The sequence below is a fragment of the Callospermophilus lateralis genome (assembly GCF_048772815.1).
Source record: "Callospermophilus lateralis isolate mCalLat2 chromosome 11 unlocalized genomic scaffold, mCalLat2.hap1 SUPER_11_unloc_1, whole genome shotgun sequence".
Classification (NCBI taxonomy): Eukaryota; Metazoa; Chordata; class Mammalia; order Rodentia; family Sciuridae; genus Callospermophilus; species Callospermophilus lateralis.
Window position 1 is genome coordinate 4,365,506 of NW_027510153.1, and position 23,074 is coordinate 4,388,579.

Sequence of the window (23,074 nt, forward strand, 5' to 3'; positions counted from 1 at the left end):
AAATAAGGGAGACTTAACAGAAAAATTATGTTTCAGTAGTCCATTTTATGCTGCTATAACAGAATTACCTGAATCTTGAAAATTATAAAGAACAGAAATTTATTCTCCCAACTGTTGTTTGCTGGTTCCAAGATGTTGCCTTGCTGAGACAAGGAGGAATGGTTATAACCTCATGTGACATAAGAATAAGAGTGAACCTATCCACTCTAAGCCCTTTTCATAGCAACTTCAATTCATTCATGAAGGTAGGCCTCACCTCCTAACACTGTTGTATTGGGAATTAAGTTTCAAGATGAGTTTTGGAGGGGGGAAAAACATTCAAATCATAGCACTTTATATATTTTTACTGATTCTAAATTTAGATGTGATTTATTAATAAATTCATTTAATAAGTATTTATTGAATATCTGCTAAACTCCAGGGACTGGGGTGGACTTTGGTGGTATATTGGTGAGCAAGATATCTAACAAGGTCTTAAAAAAGGCAACAAATGAATACGCTGAGTTTCAGGTCTATTCAGTTGATATAATTGAATTAATTTTAGACAATCCTATTTTATATCTAATTAATATAGTTTAATAATGTTAAAAACAAGTTTTAGAATCCATGTGCTCTTCTTTTGGGGGGGGATACTGGGGATGAACCCAGGGGTGCTTAATCCTTGAGCCACATCCCAGCCTTTTTTTTTTTCAAAGTTTCGAGACAAGGTCTCACTAAGGTGTTTAGGGCCTCACTGAATTGCTAAGTTCGACTTAGACTTGGTATCCTCCTGGGCTGGGGCTGGGGCTCAGTGGTACCGCACTTGCCTGGCATGTGTGAATCACTGGGTTTGATTCTCAGCACCATGTATAAATAAAGGTCTATCAACAACTATAAAAAAAATTAAAAAAAGAAAAAAACTTGCTATCCTCCTGTGTCAACCTTCTGAGCAGATGGAATTACAGGCATCTACCACCGTGCTTAGTTTACTTTTTAAAAGTAATAAATTCAAAATTCTCTTGGTTTTGATGGTATTACATGTAATACTGAAGTTTTTCATAAAATCCAATTAGCCTGGGGCTGGGATTGTGGCTCAGCAGTAGAGCACTCGCCTAGCATGGGCGGGACCCGGTTCCATTCTCAGCACCACATAAAAAAAAATAATAAAGGCATTGTGTTGTGTCCATCTACAAAAAAAAAGATATTCTCTCTCTCTCCCCCCCCTCTCTCCTTTAAAAAAAATCTAATTAGCTTATTGGATTGGAGCTGATTCACCATGCAATGACTTAATAATTATCTGTTTCATTTACCATTGTAAATTCAATAGCTAGGTTATTCAATTGTCAGACAAATTTGCAAAATTAACTTCAGTAAGTATTAACTATAGTACTGATTTAAAGTTTTAATATATATGGAGAGAGAGAGAGAGAGAGAGAGAGAGAGAGAGAGAGAGATTTCATTTCTGTCAAAATCTGTTAGTGATTTTTTCTGTTAGCTTTTTTTGGGTTTTAGGTGGACACAATATCTTTATTTTTATTTTTATGTGGTGCTGAGAATTGAACCCAGTGTGTCACACATAACAGGTGAGTGTGCTACCACTTGAGCCACATCCCCAGCCCCTAAAGTTATATATTTTTTTAAAGAAAAGAGCTATATCTGCAGGTGATTGTATAGAGCATGCTTTATAATGTTTTAAAGAAGATTGTATTCTCTGTAGAAGATAGATTAAATGGAATCTTCTTGACTAGTGATGATTTAAATTGGTTTAATTCAAAACAAATTTTATATCTTCAGTGAAAATAGTTGCTCATCGAATTTAAAAAATAAATGCTAATTGAAAAGTAGATATGTATGTGAATTACTTTTGAGGTAGCTGTTGAAATAGTTGTATGTGGTATGTGTTAGTGTGGGCTTAAAAAGTGCAACAATTCTGCAAATGGTAGGGTGTAGAAAAGTCACATGACTATATGGTAGCTTGGAAGAAATAAAACATTGTTATATAAATGTTGTTATTAGAAAATAGTAGTAGTCTTTATAATACAAGGAATTCTTAAGATTAAAGATTCCTGGCTTGAATCTTTTCTGTGAATCTTGCTATGCTTTAGCCATGTCCTGTTGTCTCTCTTATAGTCAAATAAAGAAATAAAGAATATCATCCAGGTTAAGTCTTTCTTGGCAAAAGAGATTAATAAACATTAAAGAGAGGAATTAAGACATATGGATCTTATTCTGACTACTTTGTCTTTGAGATTAGAACTGATAGAAGGTTACAATGAAGGAAAGTTGTAGAGGGAAAGAAATTACATATACATTAAGAAAATGAAAACAATGAAGATATTACTCCATAGTTCCTTGATTCAAAACCTTGATAATGTATTTGTTTTAGAATTCACAATTTTCTTTTAATTTTAAAAACCTGAATTAATATTATGTACTACATATTATGTAACATTCCCTAGATAACTCTATAGCAGGATCCTATAACCAAATACATCAATATTTCTGAATTGAAACACCAAAATATACACAGAGCAGAATAAAATAGGAGTATGATCACTCTTACTTCCATTCAAGTGAGGTTTTACCACCAAATAACTTATTTAAAACTTTGTTTTTTAAGAACTTTTTGAATTTTAGTTAAGGAGTTATGGACCTCTTTCTGTTTTACTCTTGAGTGTCTGTACAGGCTACTCTTGTGAAGGAAAGAAGATACACTGCTCTGTTTTGATTTTTATGAAATACATGTTTCTGGTGAAGTAATGTGTATGTATATGAACACAGTTTTACATTATGCATCTATACAGACAGATGTATATATATCTATATACAAATTTAGGAAAACTTTGTGCATGTTTTATTTGTGAGTGGGAGAGAGATAGTGAGATAATCAGGAGTAAATGGATTGTAGGGAGAGAAGTGGTGAACTGGGTCATTAACACTGTTTCCTCCTTGTGCTAGTAGGTCAGGTTTGGTTACTAATGTGTGAAATAAAACCTTGATTTTAGTTTCACAGCTGTGTTAGCACTTAAGCTGATCACTAACAGATTTTCTTGACAGAAATAAAACCTAGACATTCCAGGACTATGTAAAATCACCAGTAAGCAGAATATTCCATATGCCACACAAAACAATGGTAAAAAAAAAATTGAAACAGTCACAACAGAATGATTTGAAATACTGCTTTATTAATCTTAAGGAATTGGAAGTGTTTAGTGCAGTACGTAGGTACCCAAAAGCTATTTCAATTTGCCTCTTTAATAGCTAGTACAAGCCTTGAGCTTTAAGACAAAGAAATAAAGAATAAGTGAACCAGTTGAATAGATAGTAGGATTTAGGTAAGCAGAATCTAATGATTCAAATTGGAAAAAGGCCTGGGCACAGGGGATTAACACCCCAACCATTATGAAAAGTCACACAGGATCCTCAAGAGGGTTGCACTTTTGTTTATTCAGAACTTTTGTAAGATTGTGCTAAGATACTATGAAGAATACTTGGACTCTAGTATTAACTATTTAAGTGCCAATACATGTCAATAGAAATTACCATTATTTTTACTCAATTATAGCAACTAAAGGTCAGGCCCTGGATCAAATGAAATGAGTTCATGGGTTGGAATGCATGTATGTATTTCTTTTTAAATATTAAATATTTTTACAATTTAATTTAATGTTCCAGATCCATATAAACATTAAAGTAGGATTATGATCACCCTTATTTCAATTCAAGTGAGGTTTTACCACCAAATGCACAAGAAATGTTTTCATTCCCTTACATTGCTTTTACAATGCTTTTTCTCCAGCCTTCTGTTCTTTGCTGACAACAGCAAGTGTACGTACTTTGTTAGATCAGTTAATGCTGATTCCTGCAAGAAGAAAACTCAGGAAGTGAGCTTAGACATTGTGAAGAGGAAGCACAAAGAATGAGGCAATTGAATGAGGAATATTGGAAGGATTATTTAAAAGTGTGAGTCATGAGCTGTATTAATATTAATTTCCCAGGTTACCAGTCTTCATATATATATCATGGTTTATTTTACTTGGTTCATTTATCCACATATATAGATGGTAGCAAGTGAGTACAAAATGGTGAATACAAAGAAAATTATCAAATTTTCTTTCAGACCAAAAAGCTTAATAAGTATGCCTGTAACCACAGTTCTTGTCCCATAACCATGTACTAATAAACTTGAGCCATGCAATATAAGATTATAAAACAGAAGACATTTAGTGAAGCTAAAGCAGCTTTTACATAAATCTTTATTTACCACATGATGCATACTTGATGAAATATATTTTTAAAGATTCCCTTTAGGACACTAACACTTATTCTGTTATGTTATAATAACCTGTTTAATTCTGAATAATTGTTTTTTTTTCTATTTAAATGAAGAGCTCAATGATGGAAAAAAACATTTCCTGCAGTTTTTATTCCATGCTAGAATTTGGAAATTACATGTGGTAAAGCCAACAGGAACAGCTGTGAGACTGACGGAATTTCAATTATGAGGTTTTTATTTTATTAATTTAAACTGTGTTTTGGGGAGTGGACAGAAAGGGAAGAGGAAGATTTTTAAATCATGCCCAATAGTTTTTGGTTTTCTGTCTTTTCTTTATTAATGGTATAGATGGCTATAACTTCAAATTTATAATATGGGAGATTTGTGTATTATTAGATAATTCACATCTTGTTGGATTTTCTAAATATCTTCAATCCTTTTTAGAAACAGGTTAAAAAATATATAACATGAAAATAAGATCATATTTATTCTGCAGGATTGTAAAACCAGCAGTCTGTATTCCAAAGATGAAAATATGGTTTTGTTCAGCACTATAAATAAATAGACTCTATATTGCTGCTTACATTTCTGTTTTCTTTTGATAAATTATCAATATTAACTAAAATGAACTGAGTGTGTTGACAGACCAGGAAAAAAATTAAAAAGCTTGTGTTGCTTAAAAAAAAGCAGCTTTTAAAAATACAACTTTACTCCTATAGACTGTTATATATGATCTGTGTTTCCACAAGGAAATGTTGATTAAGTAGTTTCCATTTTGGTATTACAGTATGTCCTGTTGTAAGTTGCTGACTGTATGAAAATCTTTTAAGTCAAAAAAGCAGCTCGGCTTAAACCCCTACTATTCATTATGGCAGAAACCAGAAATAGAAATCCACCAGTTTTATAATCTTTTGAGTTCCTGCATATCTTTTAGAGTAAATTAGTTTTTTATAAAGTTTTAAGAAAGGCTATTAGCTATAGAACTAAGTCACATTATGTGTTCTTATACAAAAGGTCTTTTAAAATGTGATTTACTAAATGCATATCTAGTGGTGGTGGTGGTGTTATTTTAAAGGAAACCTTAGCCTTGAATTAGTGCCCAAATTGTCTGTTAGTGGAACTGTAAAATATATTGTTAAACTATAAAATAGGATAATTAAGCATAACTGACAAAACTTGTTTATATGTAATACTTGTCAGGGTAGACTTATTTTGGATGTAATAAAAAGTCCAGATATCTTTTCTGTTAAATAAGTAACTCATCCCTGGATATATTGAGGATATTTGACTAAGTTTTTGCCAGTAAGGTCAATACTGAATTGTGAATATGTCTGCTTGCAAAAGTGTAGTAGTAATTCAGTATAAAGTGAGATTAAGTTTTTGTCTTTAAATGTTACAAGTTCTGAGGAGTGTGACTTGTGTTTTCTGAATAAATGATTCAGTTTCTATCAGTACCTGGAAGAGGAAGGGAAGGAAACATCCTTATATCTGCTATTTTATAAAAAATTTAAGACTAGTCAGTGTTAAGTTGCTAAGTTATTACTTTGCAGTAGTTTTGATACATGCCATGATCAGTAATTTTTACTTCAAAATTATTTTTATGTTTAATGAGATTTAATTGTTTACAGGTTAATATTATACTATAAAGGAGACAGAAACTTGAGTGGCACTTGGAAAGAAAAACTGTCATTTGTAGTCTGATGTGGCGTTCAAATTTAAATTAGTGATTTGGGAGAATTAAATTAAGATTTTAATATCATTTAGAAGTAAAACTTTTATGCCATTTCAAGATAAACTAAGGAAATAAACCATAAAGCAAAGACTTTCTTTTTTTTGTTCAGATACAGTAAAGATGGGACTTTAAAAATGCTTTCTAATGTTTATAATACACCTTTCATTTGTCAAGTTAGAGTTCAATTTGTCATATAGTATTTTATATATCATTTATATTAGTATGTTGTCTTATACTTTGAAATTTAATGTTCTCAAAATAATAGCTAAATTTTATAGTTAAAGATTATTAAATAAGAAAAATTACTATTCATGAGAACAATCAAAATTGTTTAATTGTACTTTAGTTTATTGGAATGCATTTTAAAAAATAAGTTATTATTATTATTTTTAAAGAGAAAGAGAGAGAGAATTTTTTAATATTTATTTTTTAGTTCTCAGCAGACACAACATCTTTGTTTGTATGTGGTACTGAGGATCGAACCCGGACCGCACGCATGCCAGGTGAGCCTGCTACCACTTGAGCCACTTCCCCAGCCCCAGTTATTATTATTTTTGAGATGTGTCTTGCTATGTTGTCCAGGCTGGCCTCAAACAGTTGAGTTCAAGTGATCTTCCTGCCTTGTCCTCCTGTGTAGCAGGAACTGGACTACAGGCTCAACCCAGTTATGCTGGGCTAAAATAGTAATCTTTTCTATCTGTAAAGATGTTTTTGTTTGAGTTGTTTAGTGACTGTCAACAAGAAATTTTTTGTTCAGTATAACTTTAAATGTTAATTGGTATAGTAGTTATAAAGAGTACATGAAATATACATAGGATGTATTTATTATTTTGTTCATAGCGTATTTTGAAAGAAACATTGAAGCTAATGTGAATATAGTAAACAATATTGGAAATGAACTTCAAATTGTATTAAGTATCTTAAGATATGTCTAAACTGTTAATTTCAAGGAGGTAACCCTGAAAAGTTAGATCAACAACTCTGAGTAAAGGTTTTCAAAATAGAGGGCCTTCTCTTTTTTATGAATGGCAAATGATGTACAAAACAGTTTCATTTTGAGGTAATGGTGAATACAAAATGTAACTGAAGCTATGTAAAGTAACCATGGAACTAAATTCAAGACATTGGTATTTTTGATCTATATAAGTACCCTATAGTTTGTTTACTGATTTTAACAGTGGTTGCTCACTTTAAGATTTGGAAAGTACAGAAAAAATAAAAAGTGATAATAGCATTTGCTAAGAGGTATAAGTACTTAGGAACATTTTGGTGTTGATTTCCTTCCTTTTTTTTCTCTCTGTATATTCTACATATTACACATGCATGTTTATACCAGTGTTTAAATTGGGATCATCCTGTTGCTGTAATAGCATTAGATTTTAACATAAAAAATTGATTGTTTATATGATCACATTCAGATGTTACAATTTGTAGGAACATAGTTTTTGCTTTTGAGAAGAATTCAACAAATTGTTTGAAAAGGCCAGACAGTAAAATATTTGAGCCTTTGCAGTCCAAGAGTCAAAATGAAGATATAATATAGGGTTTTATAACCACTTAAAATGTGAAAAACATTATCAGCTTATGCGCCCCCCCCTCCAAAAAAAAAAAAAAAGCAGCTGGTTGGGTATGACCCATGGCTTTAGTTTACTAACCTCTGCTTTGGAAGATTATTTGTTTATATCTTATTTGTATTTCACTCTGTGTGTATGTGTGCATGCACATCTGTCTGACTATCCATCTAAATCTTTTAACACTTCTTGATAGGACTCAAAGGCACTAAGCTAGGCTGTGTGTTTTTAAAAACTAGGGAGTTTGGGCTGTGGCTCAGTGATAGAGTGCTTGCCTAGCATGTGCAAAGTGCTGGGTTCAATCCTCATAAAATAAAAATAAATAAAATACAGCTATTGTGTCCAACTACAACTAAAAAGTAAGTGTTTAAAAACAAAAACAAAAACCAAGAAAACCGAAGAGCTTGTTCGCAATCCCAGTCTTATCGTTGCCAGAATCAGTTTGCTGGCTCCTGGAGAGAGGGGGCTGATCGTGACTTAGTGAATTCTGCTGCTTATAGTCTCCCAAGTAGGTGTACTTGCTGAACTTAGAAGTGAACTTGATTTAGCCTTTATGGGAAACAGGAAACAGATATACTTGGGTCTAATGCTAGGAAATGAGGATACTGTATAGAAGATATTAGACCTAGCTGAATTTGGCCTTGAAATATCATGGGCTTCTTTCCCAAATCTAGTTTTTCTTGACCTCTTGTTATTTTAGTGTCTTTTTTTTACTTTAGAGATGATCTTAAACTATTAATAAATAATTTTATATGTTAATGTAAAAGAGTAAAGCCTAAAATGAGAGCAATAAGTTAGCTTTAAAAAAAGTATCTTTTTCTTGGGATATGAAGTGTGTCCTACAGTGTATTCAATTGGGAACAACTGCTGTAATTTTGGTATTGCCATGGTACTGTTTTTAAATATGTTTTTTTAGTTGTACATGGACATAATACCTTAATTTTATTTATTTATTTTTATGTGGTGCTGTGGATTGAACCCAATGCCTCATATGTGCAAGGCAAGTGCTCTGCCATGGAGCCACAGTCCCAGCCCGGCTACTGTTTATTTTTAAAAATAGTTTTTATTTTCTTTTTTTGAGAGGTCTATATGTAAATACTATAACTCTCATTTTTAACTTATGTGTGCAAAGCTTTTCTAATTAACCTTTAACCCAATGAGTCTCAAGTTTTCAATTCTGCAAGTACTTCAGTAAAATTACCAGGTACATTAAAGTAGGTTGGAAATTTTAATCTGGAGCTTATATATATTACCATAATTAATATTATAATCTATTATTATAAATTATATATTGTGTACTATATTTATGTTTTTATAGGTGTTCCACGTCTGGAATTATGGAACAAAATGAATTAAACAAAATGTATTTGGAACAATATTAGTAAATAAAATTACATGATGTTACTTTAAGCTGTTATCTTAATAATATGTACAAAAATTACATGGTTTAACTCCCTTTTGGGGGACAATTTACAAGCTTACAGATTTGTAGTTATAGCACAAATTTATACTGAATCTTTGTTCCAAAAAAGTTCTATTTTAAGATGGCTTTCCTTCTTGGCATGTTTATTTCATAGGAACATGAAGAGGAACACAGTCGTTTGTATTATTCTTTGCCCTTCTAGTGAGCAGTTAAAAAAACTAGTAAGCAGTTAAAAAATAGGTGTGAATGGTAAACTAGGATTGCATTTTATAGCTTGGTGTTGCCTTTAGTACCAGAAATACTTATTTAGATAAGGAGTGACAATAAGTTTCTAACTTGAACAGATTTGCTGTTAACACTACTCTGCATGTCTGTTGGCCTGTAGGTTCTTTCCTGCAGAACTTGGAACAGAGGATAATATGTGTTTTAATGGCTAATGTTTTGTTCTTATGGTTTGGTTCTGACATGTTGCTGAACTTTTAAAAACTTCTTAATAATTTTGACCATAACATCTAACTCAAAATTTCCTTTTAATAAAGCTCTTCAGTTTGTTAACTTTTTTTTTTTTTTTTTAGTTTTCGGCGGACACAACATCTTTGTTTGTATGTGGTGTTGAGGATCGAACCCGGGCCACGCTCATGCCGGGCGAGCGCGCTTCCGCTTGAGCCACATCCCCAGCCCTTCAGTTTGTTAACTTATTCTCAGTTGTTTGCTTTAATTTCACAATTCCCTTATATAGGACTATGTTTTAGATTGAAAGATGATTTTCCTGACTTACTACTTCACTTACTGTGTTGTTTTCCACTGATGGTGAAGGATTTGCACTGTTGTATGTTTACATTCTTTGCTGATTTTATTTGCATTTTTTTCTGTCACCAACCCTCATTTTCCATCCAATGCCAGTGTGCCACATTTAACAAGAAAAAATGGTCAACCAAATCTACAGGCATAGAAGAAAGGTTTGAACTTGTGATGTTTTATTATTATATTATGTTATAATGTCTTAATTGATTTATTCAATTCAGACATTTAACTGGTTAACAAGTATGGACTTATTAAATAAAAATTTGGAGGAAATAAGATCTCATCAGTATTCACTACAGAAAATGCGGGTTGTTTTTTTCATTGTGTGGTTGTACAGATATGCCCACTGCCTGAATGAAGATGGTCTAAAGATTTAAAAGGTTTTTAGAGTTAATACTTTTTTATGGCAAAGCATTTAAAATTTTTTGAAGAAATGACAATCAGGGCTTAGGATGTAGCTCAGTAGTTGGCGCTTGCCTAGCATGCATGATTCCCTGGGTTCCATGCCCAGTACAACAACAACAACAACAACAACAACAACAACAAAAGAAATGAAAACCAGTTACTCATTTTTGAGTATTTGTTGCTTTTTTGTTGGAACTACAAGATTAAATCTCCAATAAACAACTACAGTATAGTACTTTTTTTTTAACTTAGGGAAACATTTGTCTTTGACCAGTTGTACAATGTATTGCAAACTGTCTTTTAGTAATCAGAATGTAGAAAAAGTATTGATTAAACCACATTAGTAATGTTTTTAGTTTGTAGAGACAAATGCTTCTGTATGTTTTCCTAAATTTCCTTAAAAACTGACCCAAAATTTAAAGGTTTGCCCAAAATCAAGTTTTCTTATTCCAAGATATTTGTTGCCATACTCTTTCTGTTTTTTTGTTTGTTTGTTTAATCTAAATTTTGAAAACTTATTATTTCCCAGATAGGAGCTAGAGGTTTTTTTTTTTTTTTTTTTTTTTTTAGTGAGAGAGAGAGAGAATTTTAATATTTATTTTTTAGTTTTTGGCGGACACAACATCTTTGTTTGTATGTGGTGCTGAGGATGGAACCCGGGCCGCATGCATGCCAGGTGAGCATGCTACCGCTTGAGCCACATCCCCAGCCCGGGAGCTAGAGTTTGAAAGAGATTAGGGATCACTCTTTGGAAACAAAAGATGTTCTTAATGATTTTAATTTGGGTCCACAACTGAAAATCATTTTAGTATTGTGTTGAATAAGAATTCTTACCTAGTTACCTATAAAAGGATCATCCACATAGATTCCCATTGCTGTGCCATCATTATGTCATTGCAATTTTCATAGAGTCTAAGGAGTGAGGAAGCATAATTTTTTCTGATAGTGCACTATACAATTCTGAGAACCTTGCTGTTGCAACCTGAAATCATAAAAACTCTTTACTTAAAACATGATTGGATTTTTCTGGCAGTGTGATGGCTGTCTTTCCATGACTTAGTTTTTGTGCAAACTAGGACTCTTGGTGAATGGAAGAACTCATTAGACTTTTCTTATTTGAGATTATTAATATCTTTTGATAAGAATTTTGAGTAGTTAGTGAGAGTTGACTGAGAAGTTAGAAGCTAGTTCCATATCTGTGTATAATGTATTAAAAAACACATACACCTAGTCTCTTCCTCTGAAAATGCATCTATAAAACCAGGCTAAAATGGATGGAAGAGCTATTTGAGGACTCTGCAGAATAAATAATACCAGGTGGATTGAAAAAGAAGAGTAGAATTCAGAGTATCATCAAAATGGCTGTTACTTTACAGTTTTTTTCTTCCAGTGACCCTAGGACCTGAATTCAACTGTCTGAAACCTAGATAGTGGAGAGAGAGAGAGAGAGAGAGAGAGAAAGAGAGAGGGGTAAAGATGGAGATAATCTGCAAAAGAAGCCTGATAGCTGTGACTCAGGATTAAAATCCTTTCCCCTTTTCCCCTTCTCCTTTCTCTCTGTAACTCTGTGATAATGTCATCAGAAGCTGTAGTGGAAGCTTGCAGCTGCAACTCTGAGGGATAGGAAAGTTACTGTCCAATTGACAAATCCTATTGCTTCCACCTTCTTTTCTCTGACTTTCTACAGCTTGGTCTCAAAGCAGATACAGTATCAGAAGTGTGTGACTAAGCAGGATGCTGAAAACTCTAGCATTCTGGTAGGAGAAATGAGAAAGGGTGCCCCTTGAGATTGGAAAGTGGTAATTGTGAATGCTCTAGAAATGAAGAGAAAAGTCTTGGCAGACAGAAGATAAAAAGAAGACATGTAAATGTTAGAACTAAAAAATACAGTAGGTGGAAAAAACTCCACTGGATGGCTGACTAGTAGAGTGTGATGACACAGGGAAAATATCAATGTATTTGAAGATAAAGTAGAAAAAAATTTATCTGAACGACAGTTTTAAGATTGAATAGAATCTCAGTGAAGTGTGAAAAAAAAAAAAACATTAGGCATTTTGAGAAAGAATCGGTGCTAAGGAAATACAGAAATAAGTGACTTGAAAACCTCACAGATTTTGTGAAAGCCTAAACACAAATTCAAAAAATCTAACATGGAATAAACCCAAAGAAGCCGATCCACAGAAATGTCATAATGAATCAGGAAAGTAAAAAGAAAGAAAAACGGTCAAAAGCAAGCAGAGAAAAACCATATGTTATTTTTGATAACTGAATTCCTCATCAGAAATTATGTAAATGAGAAGAAAAAGGCAAAATATTTCATAAAATACTGAAAGATAAGCATTGTTTATAAACAGCAAAAATACCCTTTACAAACAAAGGTGACATAAGGGTATTTCCAGGGGAAGGAAAACCTGACAGCATTTGTTTCCAGCAGGCCTGAACTGAAAGAATTCCAAAGGCGGTTCTTAAGACAGAGGGAAATGGTACCAGAATGGAATATGGATATTAGGAATGAAAGATGATAAATGGAAATGCTAGCTATCATAGAAACTGTTCTCTCCATGTCAGTCCTAAAAAAATAAATGGGCTATTGAAAACATAATGTCAATTTATTCAGCAATTTTGTAGTTGAAAGCAAAAATTATGACATGAACTGATGTGGTTTTTTAATGGAGGTAGTAATATATATAAAATCTACAATCGATTTGAAATAGTAATATGCTGATTTTACGTGGATTCTGAAAAGTTAAACATGTTTTATAATGCCTAGAGCTTGTACTTATAAAATAGATGTTAGAATCACAATGGATAAATTAAGATGGAATGTTAAAAAAGTGCTCCAGTAACCTAAAAAAGGGAAGGAAAGGGGAAACAGGAAACAAGCATAAAACAAGTAATAGAATCATAGATGTAGTTCTTACACATCAATAATTACATAAAAATTTTAAATGCTATAAACACAGTAATTAAGACTTTGTCAGAGTACAGTAAAAAATGACCCCACTTTATGTTGTCTCACATCAAATGCAGTAGTGTAAGTAAATTGAAAAGGAAAAGATGAAAATAGATATAACCTGCAAACAGTAATGAAAGGAAAAATATTTGCTATATTAATGACAAAATAAACTTAAAATACCCAGCATTCAGAGTATAAAAGAATTGATAAAAGGATTAGTTTACTAATCATAAGTGTGTGATTACATAACAATAAAATCAAAAGTACACGAAGCAAAACTTTACAGATCCTTAGGGAGAAATAGAGAATGCAGTGTTTATAGTTGAAGATTTTAACATTCTTTCCTTAGGAATAGATAGAACTAGTAGACAGAAATTACCAAGAATATAGAATATTTGGATGACACTGCCAACCAACCAGCTAGATGTAATTGACATTTGTAGGATATTTTATCCAACAAGAACAGAATATTCATTTTTTTACAAGTATACCTGGAATAGTCACCAAAATACACCACATATTACTCTTAATACAAATCTTAACAAATTTAAGACAATTGAATGCATACAAAATATTTTTCTCAGATTATAATGGAAATCTACAAGAAATAAGGAACAGGAAAATTTCCGAGTATTTAAATAATTGATAGGGGATGTCTAAGTAATGTTTTAGTTGGGTAAAAGAGGAAGGGGTCATGGAAAATTAAAAATCATTTTCAACTGACAGTAAATGAAAATATAATGTCAATTTATTCAGCCTAAGCAGTTCTTAGAAAAACAAAAGCAGTTCTAGAAAAACAAAAAGACCTCAGATCAATAATCCGTGGTTCCGTCTCAACACTAGAAGATAAAAATGAAACCAAAATGAGAAATTAACAAATTCAAAAGAAAAGAGTAACAACCAAAGTCAGTGAAATTAAAAGCTGGGTTTCCGGCGGCCGGGGGCGGCAGGCAACGGCTGAGGCGACGGCGGCGTGGGTTGGGTTCCTGCGGGCGGTGGCACTTCAGACTCCCCTGAGCGGGAGCCCACACGGGCGGGCGCCTGAAACAAAGGGGAGCGGGAGTCGGGGTGCCACGGGTGGGCGGTCATTCGGTCAGCGCGGAGCCGGCCAGCGGGTGCCCGCGCTTCCCCGTAGCCCGGCCGGCCGGCAAGGCCTCAGGGCGGGAAGATGCCGCGCGTGGTGCCCGACCAGAGAAGCAAGTTCGAGAATGAAGAATTCTTCAGAAAGCTGAGCCGCGAGTGTGAGATTAAGTACACCGGCTTCAGGGACCGGCCCCACGAGGAGCGCCAGGCGCGCTTCCAGAACGCCTGCCGCGACGGGCGCTCGGAGATCGCTTTTGTGGCCACAGGAACCAATCTGTCTCTCCAGTTTTTTCTGGCCAGCTGGCAGGGAGAACAGCGACAAACACCTAGCCGGGAGTATGTCGACTTAGAAAGAGAAGCAGGCAAGGTGTATTTGAAGGCTCCCATGATTCTGAATGGAGTCTGTGTTATCTGGAAAGGCTGGATTGATCTTCAGAGACTGGATGGTATGGGGTGCCTGGAGTTTGATGAGGAGCGAGCCCAGCATTAGCACAACAGGCCTTTGAAGAGGCTCGGAGAAGGACACGTGAATTTGAAGATAGAGACAGGTCACATCGGGAGGAAATGGAGGCAAGAAGACAACAAGACCCTAGTCCTGGTTCCAATTTAGGTGGTGGTGATGATCTCAAACTTCGTTAATAGTAGCACAGCAAATGTGCTGCCCATCTTTACATACACATTGCTTCTAGTTGGCAGAAATAATTCATTATAAGACCAGAAACTGTGATAACTGGAGGTACTACGGTCTATTTCTCAAACCTAAGGCAGTAAAAAACATCACAAACTGCCATGGTTTTGCACTATGATTATAATACCTACATTTCTAATTTTTAAAGCATATAGCCAGTAATATTTTGAAATTTTTTTCTATGCAAGCTTACCTTGTTGGCATTATTTCAGTTGAAACTATCAATTTGTAAAGCTCTTTTTTCCTCCATTCTAATTTAAAGTTCATGTCATTTTAAAACAAATTTAAGTTTTTAATCCAAAGGGCTTTCTTTGATCAGTTGCTTTTTTTTTTATACTTTTAGATGTGTTGGTTACAGTTTCTTTTTAAATAGGCAGTCTTGATTTTTTTCCTTCATTTCCTTTTGTTTTTATTGTCTATTGCATTTAAAAACTGTTGATACGTTTGCATTATTTACAAGCTAAAAACCTAGTAGCATAGAACTGTCTGCCACAGCCTTCTGCCACAAAGTTTATAGTTGTTAAAGTTGCAGTATCCTTTTAAATGCTAATAATGAGCACCCTTTCTTTCCTTTTTAAACATAAAAAATTTAAATTTTATTAACTCTGTAATCTGCCCCAGGTGTGTTTTAGATTCTGCTTTGTAATCATGAGTTTGGGTGGAGATATTCTCCTTAGATGATAACATTCTACTGAAATGCCTAAAGAAGTCACAGGCTGGCTTCTGTTTTATTCAGGGATTTTTTTTTAATCAATCAAAAGGGATACTGGAGCTTCTTTATGAATGTAACAACATATTAAACTGGAGACAGTGATGAATCAGCTACAAAGGTAATATTGTATTAAAATCATGTTTAAGATAGCTGCTTTTATGTGTTTTATAGTGCATGCTTTTGTAAAAACAATACTGGGTAATGAAAGATTAGTCTTAGAAAATGTTCATCTGTGCAGAGGATACATTTTCTTTATTCTGGGGGAAAACATTCACAATTATATATGGTATTTTGCAAAAGGACTATTATTAGCACCTTTTGAGATGAATAGTTAAGAATATTTTTTAAATAGGCTTACTGTCAAATTGGGTGCAACTTTTTTTTTTTTTTAAATACAAGACTGAAGAAAGTGCTGAGTCATTTGGCACAAACTTACGAATACTTTTCATGGTCATGTTCATTAAATGTTAATACATTTCTGAATTTTTGCAAAAATGTATTTTATCATAACAAAATGGCATTATTTTGAAGAGTAGAAAAACTGACACACAATTCAGAAAATGAAATCTGAATAATGTCATTGCATTTAAAAAGCATATAAATATACTTGATTGATGAAGGAGGTGTGATTTTCGATGTATGTAGGTCTTTTAATTCATAAAAAGATATCCTGTATCAGAATAAAAAATATTTGTTATATATTTGAAGTCATGCATGGTAAGGAGTGTGTTTAAATTGTTATAAATAATAATACATCATAAAAAACCATGCTGATCTTGTGTAACTAAGTACTATGAATGAATTTGGTTGGTATTTGGTGTTGTGCAGCTCACATGTTTACACACTCAGTGCCCTAATTTCCCCTGAGGGAATCGCCTTTTAAGTGATCCTTACAGTGGTGTTTTAAGGTTACTTTATCACAGAGCTCCTTGGTTTTTGACTTCTGCACTTCGTATTTTTTTAATAACATGATGATGGTACATTTTTCTCTATTGCTTCCAGCTAAGGGCTTTTAGTCCACCAGTATAAGATCAAATATTAATAAATAAATGTTCCTGTTGCCATTCTTCTGTAAATACTGGATTTCCCCGTGTCGTTTAGTACTGTGTTGCTTCTGTCTGTCTTAATGCTGGCATTAAGATTATAAGCCCTTTTTCTCCAGTAGTTCAGGCCTTGAAAACTACTTTTTTTAAGTTATTGATGCAATTTGATATGTTTTCATAATCCATATTTAAGCAAAATTACATCATTGTATCAGCTTTTCTAAATTCATCTCCATCAAAACTTGCCTTAAGCTACCAGATTGCTTATGCCACCATTAGCCATATTGTGTGTTACATGTTTTACTTTCACAATAAACTTATGTGTAGTGAAAAAAAAAAGCTGGGTTTCTTTTTCATAGATCAGTAGAAATTGATTATCTTTAACATTATGATAGAAAAGATAAGACAGGAAGAACCAGTGTTATCAGTGAAAGAAGGAATGTAGTTAGTCTACTGGAATCCAGAGGACAATGAGGAAATGTAGAAAGCCTCTCTGGACATAAATTTAACATTTTAGGTGAAACGGACCAGTTCCTTCCAGCAAACTTCCAAACTTTACCTAAGATGAAACAAATAAGCTTAATTAATTCCTTATTAAAGAAGTTGAATTCAGCTGGCCTTGGTGGTGCATACTTGTAATCCCAGCCACCCAGGAGGCTGAGGCAGGAGGATCTCAAGTTTGAGGCCAGCCTCAACAACATAATGGGACCCCAAGAAACTTAGAGAGGTCCTGTCTCAAAATAAAAAGGATTGAAGATGTGGCTCAGAGGTTAAGTACCCCTGGGTTCAATCCCTGATTTAAAGAAAAAATAGTTGAATTAATAGTTAAAACCTTCCAAAAATATTCAAACCCTGAATAGTTAAAATGGTCAAGCCTATGAAATATTTAATGAAAAAATAATATTGTTTCACTGACGGTGTTTTCCAGAACATGAGAAGTGGAAACACTTCCCAACTTTATATGAAGCAGAATTAACTGATACCAAAACCAGACAAAGACAGTAAACAACAAAGGAAGAAGGAGGAAAGAAGGAAAAAAAAATTGTGGACTAGAATACCTCATAAGTATAGTTGTGAAAATTAAAAAAAAAAAGGAAAGTGGATCCTACTATTCAAAAACAGAATAATATACCATTACCCACAAAATCTATAGTTAATGCCATAGTTAACGATGAAAGCATGAAGATTATTTTCCTCCATGAATGAGAATAAGACAAGGATTTTATTAAATATTTTTCTAGACATCCTGATCAGTGTTAATATGGTAACAGAAGACATAAAGGCATACAGATAAGAGGCAATGTAGAGAATCCCTCAAAAAACCTGAAGTTTAACAAGGTTCCAGAATGCATTGCATTTACCCTTCCCTGCAGTTTTTTTTTAACTTTTTTTAATATTTATTTTTTGGTTGTAACTGGACACAATATCTTTATTTTATTTATTTATTTTTATGTGGTGCTGAGTATCTAACCCAGGGCCTTCCATGTGCTAGGCGAGCGCTGTACTACTCAGCCACAAACCCAGCACCCCCTGCAGTTCTATTTCTATGTACTGTTGCCCCTCTGTGTTTGAAGGTTCTGCCTCTACAGGTTTAACCATCTGTGGATGGAAAGTATTTGAAAAAAAAATTGTGTCTGCACTAAACACATAGAGTCTTTTTTCTTGTTACTGTTCTCTAAACAATATAGTATAACAACTGATTATGTAGCATTTATATTGTATTAGGTATTATGAGTAATTCAGTGATGATTTAAAGTATATGGGGGCTGGGGATGTGGCTCAAGCGGTAGCACGCTCGCCTGGCATGCGTGCGGCCCGGGTTCGATCCTCAGCATCACATACAAAGCAAAGATGTTGTGCCCGCCGATAACTAAAAAATAAATATTAAAATTCTCTCTCTCTCTTTCCCTCTCTCACTCTCTCTTTATTTTATTTTATTTTTTTTAAAGTATATGGGAGGTTGTATATCGGTTATATATAAACACTATGCCATTTTGTATGAGGGACTAGGGCAACTATGGATTTGTTATCTGTGGGTGGTTCTGGAACCAAATTGCTCTGAATTGTGAGATAGCTTACTAGCAATGTACAATTAAAAAAAGTAACAAACCCAGTTCACAGTAGATCCAAGGGAATAATATACTTTATACATATAATATACTAAACAATGATGAAGCAAATTAAGAAAGACCTAAATAAATGTAGAAGCACACTGTGTCTAGGGATTGGAAGATTAAAAAAAATTTTAAACTGTCAGTATTTCCCAATTTGATTTACAGATTTTTGAAGAATTCCATTTGCAACTCTAGCAGTATATTTTGTAGACACAGGGAATTAGACATCAGAATTTATGTGGAAAGGTAAAGAAATAAACTATTGAACCTTCAATATAAAACATAGACAACCTTCCTGATCTGGGGTTAGGTAGAGTCCATGACATAAAACAGCATGATTCATTAAAGAAAAAGTTAATAAACCAGAATTCATTAAAACTAAAAATTTTGTAGTATAAAATCCAAAGTTAAGAGAATGAAAAGGTATGTCATGGAGCTAACTATGAAATCAATATAATATTTGGAAATCACCAAAGAACTTGTCTCAAGAATACATAAGTAACTAGGGCTGGGGCTGTAGCTTAGTGGCAGAGCACTTGCCTATCATGTGTGAGGCACTGGGTTCGGCCCTTAGCACCACATAAATGTAAATAAATAATTTGAAAAATATATATGTAACTCAAAAAGCAATAGGGAGAAAAGGAGAAAAGTAATAGCTCAATTATAGTTCACCAAAGAGGATTTAAGGATCTTGAGTAAACATCTGAAGAAAATATTCAACTTCATTAACCTCTGGGAATTTGCAAATTAAAATGATAATGAAACATATACATTGTAACAGCTAAAATTAAAAACAAAAAATTGTACAGTACTGAGCTCATGAGATATGGATCAATGGAACTGTCATACGGTGATGATGGGAATGCAAAATGATAAAACCACTTTGGAAAATAATTTGACAGTTTCTTATAGAGTCAATCAACAATTCACTGTTTGATATTTATGACAGAGAAATTAAAATATATGGCTACACAAAAACCTGGCAACAAGTATTTTAAATGTTGTATTCATAATTGAAAAAAAAACTGGAAACAGCTGTTGACAGGTGAATACAATATAATGCATTAACACAATGAAATAACATTAGTAACTTAAAAGACAAAATATTCATGTATGTAGCAAATTAGTTGAATCTTGAATGCATTATACAGAATCAAGGAAGCCACTTTTAAAGATTCAGTGATCAATGTGATTCTGTTTACTTAGCATAAATTAATATGAAAAGATGAAACTGGTTATAGAGAACATACTAGTCTTTGCCAGATGTTAGCTTTGAAGGGAGTATATGATTTTAAAGGCAAAAGGGAGGATTGTTGTTGATGTCGTGTAACTAGTTTGCTTCCTTATTGGTACCGGCTCAAGAATCTATACTTGTGTTATAATTTATAGACTGGAATACCAAAAAAAAAAAAAAAACAACAATTTTATTGTATGATAATTTACCAAGTTTTTATTTTTTAATCTCATGCTAACATGTCTCATTTCCTTTTGTTTAAAGCAAGCAATGAGTTCTGTAGTAAAATTTGAAAGACAAAATGTATTCCTTATATATAAAATGTCTGGCCAATATTCTTTCTGACATTTTATAAATTATTTTAGTTCTTAAAATTTTTTTTTTAAAACGTACAAAGTAAGGAATGATAGCATATTTCTAAAAAATAATGGCTTAAAGAGGAAGTTGCAAGAGAAATTAAGATGTTTGGACAAAATAAAAATAAAAGCAGCTCATCATAATTTGTAGAATGCAGTGAAAACAGGGCTGAGGGGAAATTTGTAGCATTAAATGTATTTATAAGAAAAGAAGAAAAATCCAGGGTTCGGGCAGCGGCGGCGGCGGAAGGAGCGGGCGGCGTGAGCGCTTCCGCGGCACCCCTCGCAGCTCCCCTCTGGCGGGCGAGAGGAGCTGGCCCTCGGAGCGGTTGGTGGGGACCTGCGGCCGCTCTCCTCTGCCGCGGCTTCTCGGGACCCTGTATCTACGAGCTGGCCCGCTCTTCTCCGGCTCGGGTGTGAGCAACCAGCTCGTCTGCCCCTCGCCTCTCACGCTCCTGGCCGCCCTTGCCTCCCCCTTCAGGAGGAGTCCGGGCTGGAGCGTGTCTGGAGGAATCCGCCGCCACGGGCCCCCTTGTCCGGTTCCGCTGGTGCCTGAGGGCCGACCCCAGCGCCGCCGGTGGCTGAGCGGGCAGCCGACAGCCAGGCGGGAGATGGTGGGGTGGGCTCCGGCAGGACCGCGCCGCCGCTGCCGCCCGGAGCCTGGGCTTGGCACCCCCCCCCGCCGGCCCCCACCGAGCGGAGCTCTGCTTCCTCCTCGCCACATCCCTGAGGGAAGCGCCGCCTCTGCTCCCGGCTTCTCCGCCCGCCCGCTTCTTCCTGGCCGGACCGACCCCGCGGCGCTCCACCCTAGTGGCTGGAGGAGCAGCTCTCCAGCCAGCCTTTGCAGCCCCTCTTCCATTTTCCCTTTTCCACCCGGCCTCTCAGGATCTCCCTGGCCGGGCACTGAGGCGAGGGAAGAGGCTGGGGTCGCCACAGCAAAGATTCCTGCTGCCACCCCCCCTGCGGGGGTGGCCGGGGTTCCCGGCTGGGGGGGCACCATTCTGGGTGAGGCATCCACCATGGTAAGGCCCCTGAGCCGCTGCCCCCCTGCCCCCCCCCCCCCGCCGCTGTCTGCTGCCCCTCGGTGCTGCTGCTACTACCCCGCCTGCTGTTGCTCCTCCATCTCCGGATTGGATCACGGTGAGGGAAAGATGAGCGAGGAGAAGGCGACTTCTGACAACCATAATAGTTATGCATGAGTGCGAGCTGTGGTGATGACCTGAGATGACTCAAGTGGTGGATGGTTACTCCTTGGAGGGAGTGGACTAAGCAGCGTCACTGTCTTCAAAGTCCCTCATCAGGAAGAGAATGGCTGTGCTGACTTTTTTATCCATGGAGAGCGACTCAGGGACAAAATGGTGGTTTTGGAATGTATGCTTAAAAAAGACCTTATTTATAATAAGGTCACTCCAACATTTCACCACTGGAAGATTGATGACAAGAAATTTGGCCTTACCTTTCAAAGTCCTGCTGTTGCTAGGGCTTTTGATAGAGGCATTTGAAGAGCCATCGAGGATATTTCTCAAGGATGCCCAGCATTGAAAAATGAAGCTGAAGGAGCTGATGACTTACAAATAACATTTGGACAGCCAGGCCTAGACATTCAGAACAGAAGTGTGGAATATGTACAGCGGCAAATACCCAAGGAATGTGGAAGCTTAAAGTCCCAAAACAGGGTCCCTTTGAAATCAATCAGACATGTCAGCTTTCAAGATGAGGATGAGATTGTCAGAATAAACCCTCGAGATATCTTAATACGTCGGTATGCAGACTACAGACATCCTGACATGTGGAAAAATGACTTGGAGAGAGATGATACTGACTCCAATATTCACTTTCCTAAACCAGACAGTAAAAAGTCAGACTATCTCTACTCTTGTGGGGATGAGACTAAGTTAAGTTCACTCAAAGACTCTGTGGTATTTAAGACACAGCCTTCTTCCTCATTAAAAATTAAGAAGTGAAAACGAAGAAAAGAGGATGGTGAATGTTCTCGCTGCGTATACTGCCAGGAAAGGTTTAATCATGAAGAAAATGGCAGGGGAAAATGTCAGGATGCTCCAGATCCTATTAAAAGATGCATATATCAAGTTAGTTGTATGCTCTGTGCACAGAGCATGTTGTATCATTGTATGTCAGACTCAGAGGGAGATTTTTCTGATCCCTGTTCATGTGACACTAGTGATGACAAGTTCTGCTTACGATGGTTAGCCCTGGTAGCTTTGTCTTTTATTGTACCATGTATGTGCTGCTATGTCCCTTTGTGAATGTGCCATCGCTGTGGTGAGGCGTGTGGGTGCTGTGGTGGGAAACATAAAGCTGCTGGATGAAATGATCCAGTGCCAAAAGGAGCTTAAAATCTTTGTTTCCAGGAATTAGCTAACTTGGTTTTGTGGAAGCTTTTGGCAAACAATATGGAATCTTGCCTGGTATCACTGGGGCCACACGTGGAAGAAGCAGAACTCATCAGTTCTTGGCATTTCACAGATGCTAGCCATGCATTTTTTTTTCCTTGAGTGCATGGCATGTTTCATTACAGGTTGTAGAGTATTTGCAGAAGAAAATCATTTTTGGCTATTGACTATAAAAAGTCAGCATAAATATGATCCAACAAAAAGGGATTAATTTTTGGCATTTTTGTATATTTATGCATTAGGTGATGGGAATTTAAAGGTTTGAATTCATGAACTAAAAATAA

General features: G+C 35.3%; 2 pseudogenes; both read left to right on the forward strand.

Moving 5' to 3' along the window:
* Positions 1–14,289: 14,289 nt before the first annotated feature.
* On the forward strand, positions 14,290–15,173 carry LOC143385966 (core-binding factor subunit beta pseudogene; annotated as a pseudogene).
* A 6,354-nt stretch (positions 15,174–21,527) lies between these two features.
* On the forward strand, positions 21,528–22,765 carry LOC143385969 (sprouty-related, EVH1 domain-containing protein 1 pseudogene; annotated as a pseudogene).
* The last annotated feature ends 309 nt before the right edge of the window (positions 22,766–23,074 follow it).